The following is a 6,084-nucleotide window of genomic DNA, read 5'->3' on the forward strand; positions in this document are numbered from 1 at the left end:
TTCTAAGATAATAATAGTTATTTATACTTTTTTTGTTTATTTGTCTAGTCTAAAGTAAGAAAATGAAACTATGATGACTAAGGTTGTAGCATAAGTAAAAAATTGAAATTTTAAAAATAAAAAGTGGAGCCCAACAGAAAATATAACATAAAGAAATATTGTCACACATTATAGAATGTGCTAACATGGAGACAAATTATAATATAGAACTACACGTGCACCATTTGTACACGATTATCTTCAGGATTAGAGCCATCACATAGGAGTTGCACAGCTAGCTGGCCATTTATGCCACCTTTAGTTATTCCAAATATGGAACTTGTCACGTTAATTGAACATAATTGTTTTCCACCACATGCTTTTTCGACCACTGCCACACTATGGCGTGATTCCCATTCACCTACTTGAAATAATCCACAATTTCCTTGTGGATCTCCATAGCTCGCAAACTGGATTTCTGAAATAGTTTTTCCATCAGGGCATTTTAGTTCTAAGGTTTTTTCCATAATCTGTTCTTGCACATATAAAATCAATTGCAACTGTTTGAACAGACACATTAAAAGGGCTTCCACCCATTTCCTCAAACAAACCAACGTGTTACTTTTTGTGTCATTATTTAAGAATGACCTGGCACATGGTAAAACCTCTGAGATGGTTCTCCACAGCCACTCAAACATTTATCAGCTCCATAATTTCCTCTATAATCACATTAATATCACATCATTTTTGTCAGCTACCATTGTAGGCCAATACCTTCCAATACTTTGACCATTAACCCATGCATGTCCTTTTGTAAGGCCTATGAAATCCACGACTACAGAGTCTTTACCTTCAGGGGTCTTAAAAGTAGTCTTGTACCAAGTCAATGGTTTTCCTATAACAAATTGTTTATGTTCCATTGAACTCCATTTTTAATTTTAGAATCATAGAACCTTCTAGCCTCACCGTTTAATCCAACCTTGTATGACCAACTAGATTTTGATAAATCCATAGTATTACCTGAACTGGTTGCAATGAGTTTCACAGGACCCCCAACAATACCAGTTTCTTTCATATCAAAAGATGCACCATAATGCGCATGACCAACTGTACCACTTAGTAAACTTATAATGTTGGTACCTTGTTTTAACGAAACGATTTTTTCATATGTAAAACGAAGGTTATCATATGTTCCCCACTGTGGGCCAATATATTGTCCATTAACATAGGCATGAAGAACATGGCCTGATGTGTTCACTTGCAAAGTTGCATTACTCCAAGTGGATGTTTCATTGATGAAAACCTTGGTCATGTACCACAAATAATCACTAGCATCAACGGTAACACTCTTTTGCTCTAAAAGTTGAGACGCGTTAAATGTACCTATTGCTTGTAAGGTGTCTTCCACAGGGTCAGATGCCATGTCCAGATGAGTGAGTTTCCTAATTCTTTAGATAGTTTCTTCACATAAACATTTGTTGTGCATCAACCTTTGCAGTGTTGAAAACTTCCTTGTTGCAATCTTGGAGAATAGACACTGACCAAGAAGGCACATGGTACTTTCCATCTTGTTGTAGATCAACTTCAACATCCTTAGAATTATGTGAATTACTCAAAAAACAATTTTTTCTCCAGTGGCATTATTTGCATATGTAGTCAAATATACTGAATCTCCATATTGCTTCTCTGTAACCGTTCCATTAGTGAGAACCTTCTCTCCTAACTTTATGGCGGCATGGAGTTTTTTAAGATGTCCCCATTTTGGTTGGTTCAAGTTACCATATTCATCAAGTGGTGCATCATAGTCATATGCTGTAATAATATATGGACCACCCGCAGTTCTTCCAAATTTTTCCTCCATGGTACATGTAGTAGTTTTGGAGGACACCACCGTTTGAAAAAACGTGCAACTGAAAATGCTACATCTTCAGCAGTTCTGTGTGGCTTCCTTTCACCCCATTTTTGGAACCAGCCAACCCAATTCTCTGTAAACATTTTGGGGCTTTTAGATTGTTTGGCTTGAAATTATCACAATAATAGCCATTGCATGTGTTGATAATAGGTGATGGAGCATTGTTTTGCTTGCACATGATCCATGGGACGCCGACATTTTGAGCTAAAGCCATCTGGGCACACCATTTAATGTATGCATTCCCATCTTTCTCTCTCCTAATTAGTTATGACATCTCCATATTCATTCTCAATTTGAGCTAAAATAATTGGCCCCCCCTGGTGGTGCAACAATCCCTTCTTTTTGCACAAGGTCACAATCTTTGTTGTGAATATTTTCATTTCCTCCTCCTAAAAACTACATTGTCAGTCCTTAGTTGAATCCCTGGCAAGTTGTGTAACCACATTGGGAAACCTCCATAGTTCCATTCAGCACAAACATAAGGACCAATTCGAAGCACAACATAAAGACCTTCTTCATGAACATTTTTTTAGAAACTTGATGAAGTCTAGATTTTCAGAAAAATCATATTGGCGGCGAATAGGTTCGTGAAGGTCCCAAAATATATATGTTTCGATGGCATCAAGACCACCATCTTTTGCTTTCTTAATAAGATCTGGCCACATTTGGGAAGTGCTGCGTGGGTAGTGGATTGCACCAGATATTATTATTCGTCGTTCTCCATTGATGATAATGGCATTTGTATCATATTCAACCGTTGTTGCAAATGAGAAAGCAACAACAAAAATGAACATACAATAAAAAAGAGCCCAATCCTGGATTAAACATATTGTTTTGCTCTCCAAAAAAATATTATTGTGTATGTTTTTAATCAACAGTTTTTATAGGCACAATTTATTATTTTATTATCCTATTTTTAGTTTATTTGTAAGCCATGTATAAAACTATCCAATTTGCTAAGATAGATATTTGGGTCTATAATTAACTTTCCTCCATAACTTAAATTGGTCTTTCGGTTATAAATTATGAATTGTCATTTTCTATTGTGAAAGTTTCTTTTGTAAAATATAAAATAACAGTTGGCTAAAAGATCTATCTTCATTACATATTAGCTAGCCATCTTATGTTTGTACTCCTAAAAAATCATATTAGCAACACACATCCAATTCCGATTATCATAAAAAATACAAACAATTTTTTAATAGTTTTTTAACAATAACAATATTTTCTAAAAAACATAATTTTCAATTTCATAAAGTATTAAAATTTTCAAATAATATCTAGAATTAGAATTAAAATTACAAAAATAATTTAAGTAATTTAAAAAGTTGTGATTTATTCACAAGATAACTTAGTATATTTGTATATAATTAAAAAATGGACTAATTATCCATAAAACTACTGAACAACTATTATAATTTTGAACATTGGTAAAGTTGTACATATTAAAAAACTAAAATTATATATAACTTTTTTTTTCTCAATAAAAGCATTAAATTGTCATTATAAAAAAACAGTCATTACAAAAATCAATCCAATGGATCCAGGTATCAACCAAAAAAGACCTATTTATTCAAGGATGAATTGTATTCACATGGTTTTCTAACTCTCTATGCAATGTACATCTCGCTACAATATTTCGTATTATCTTATCTTTTAAATATGGGTTCTTATCTCTTTGTGAAAATATCTTCTCATTCCTACTTCTCCAAATCTCATAAACTGTTTCCGCTATAGCTATTTTCAAAATATGCCACTTCCAAACTTTTATCTTTGTTTCTTTTATCATCCACATTTTCTCTCTATTCCAAATATAAGATTTCTTCTAATGCCCATCCACATTAGAATGTCTCTCCAAATATGGTTAAGAGCATCACAAGCAAAAAAGAGATGGATCATGGATTCACAATTCTCAGAGAATAACATTTACTAACATTTATAAAACCAACCTCATTCGTCTATCTTTGATGGAGAGTTTACCATTCAACTTTATATAATTATATCATAATTTTTTTTTGACACATACTTGGTATCTCTTGGTGGTTCTTGTAATATCTCATACTTTCTCCCAAGATATTATTTAGAATTTACTATTAAAATGTGACTGTGTTTTTTTAAAATGGAATACTTATAATGAACTGAAATAAAATTCGGAAAAAAATTGTAGATTTAATAAAATTGAGCAATGGTCGACAAATTGCTAGCGAAAGAAAATCAGTATCCGCATTTCTAATCGAGTTCAAATGTTAACATAAGTGAAGTAAAATAGTATAACACAACGACCAATTATTAAATAAAGTGCTAATTTGGCAAAAATCTTATTTTTCTTCCATACGCCCTTCAAGCAACACATTCAATCATGCATTTTTCTTGAGTACCTAATGTTAATTGTAAGGGTCAATTCCATATGCACGTTGAATCATGTTCACCATAAGAAAATGTCATAAATAGCACAAAACACTTCACCAAAAAACTATAATTAAAAGTTTTTTTTGTATTTTATATATATATATATATATATATATATATATATAATAATGTGTGTGTGTGTGTGTGTGTGTGTTAGTGAAATGCATGAACCCAAAATGACTAATGAGACATAACCATCTATATATGTAAATCCATTTCAATGGCGAAGCTGTCCTAAATCCTTGCCACAAAACTCCAAGAAATGTTAATTTGTCACAAAGCTTTTGACAGAAGGCCTAAAAAGCGTCAAACTTTTTATCAAGACATAACAAGTGACTCTACTACAACATTCCACATAATGCATATTTCACTAGGATAACAAATACATCTTTTATGAATTGAAAAGTATAGGCTAAGTATTTTTACGTGTAAGATATGAATTGAGTTAATAATTTTATAAAGCTGAAAGTTGAGAGAAAGACGGACAAAAGTGACACCGATTGAAGCAAACAATAGAGAAAATTATTGGAATGTACATGACTTTTTCAAGTAAGGAGAAGGGTTCTATTTATTAGGTTTATTCAATTCTCACTTAGTCCAAACACCCCCAATTTTTAGGAACCAAATTCACTAAGTCAACATTTTTATTTTTTCCAATTACTAACCCACTAACTACCTATTGCGTATTCTTAAGATCACACACATACTGCTATAAATAAATTTGGGTACCATAATAAAGCACAGCTTATATACTAAGTGCACAAGTAAGCATTTTATAAGGTAGTGGACAGTCAACAAGACCAAGGCATGACCCTAACTAATATTTATATTACGTTACTAAATATTCTAATTTGTCGAGTACCGGTATGTGTATTTACATTATAATTTCAAAACAAAATTCAATTTCTATGTTATATCTATTAAAACCAATGCAACAAACACCTAACCTAACTTCTTAAAAATAATCCACATCATTCGATTAGATTATGTGTACAACTTCTACTAAACCACTAATCAAAATACCACTATTTGCCAACACCCCATATGATATTCTTTGACTCTTTCCATACTAAAATCCATTTTCTCCCTCTCTAATTTCTCCAAAACCAGGCTAGGAGTGGCAAAACTCAGAGAAATGGAGAGAAACTTATAATTTTGTACCTTAAAGAAAAGGGTTTCAAGTACTTTTTCTCAGTAGAATAAGAGAGTAATCAAAGTAATCACTACTCCTGTTGCAAATATCTCAGAAGTCATTCTGTTCTTGCAAAGTTGATTTTTAATTTCTCTAATTACATTTCTCGATTTTGGATTACTGTTGCATAATTAGTTGTGTGTTGGTTGTTATTGCAGGATTATATTTTGGATTTCTTCCATCACGATTAGATTTTCATCTTCCCACCGTTATGGAAAAATAGATTTTGGAATGTTTTCTTGCAAAATTCTATTCTGGATTTCTCCGACTGGATTGTTGTTCTTGCAGAATTCTACTTTAGATTTCTCCAATATTATGAAATGATTAAATCTCAAAAAAGAACAATGTTAGGGGAATAAACAAATTTTGTTGCAACATTTTCAATCCCTCTTCTTTCATTCCAAGTAGTTTCATCAAACAATATCAATAAATGAGTTTAAAACCATGTATGTTAATTTCATTTAGAAACTTCTTGCATTTGCTCTCTTAACCACAATTATTAAGATCTCCGGAAAGGTGGTTTGAAATGGATTAAAACTGATTTATCGTTGTTAACCCTTCCTAATACTTTTAATTCTTGGAATTCCATTGT

At 32.1% G+C, this 6,084-nt stretch overlaps 1 pseudogene; it reads right to left on the minus strand.

Annotated features, from left to right (window-relative positions):
- Positions 1-209: 209 nt before the first annotated feature.
- On the minus strand, positions 210-2,685 carry LOC127079040 (beta-galactosidase 7-like; annotated as a pseudogene).
- Positions 2,686-6,084: the final 3,399 nt, after the last annotated feature.

This window comes from Lathyrus oleraceus, chromosome 5 (assembly GCF_024323335.1).
Source record: "Lathyrus oleraceus cultivar Zhongwan6 chromosome 5, CAAS_Psat_ZW6_1.0, whole genome shotgun sequence".
NCBI classification, from domain to species: Eukaryota; Viridiplantae; Streptophyta; class Magnoliopsida; order Fabales; family Fabaceae; genus Lathyrus; species Lathyrus oleraceus.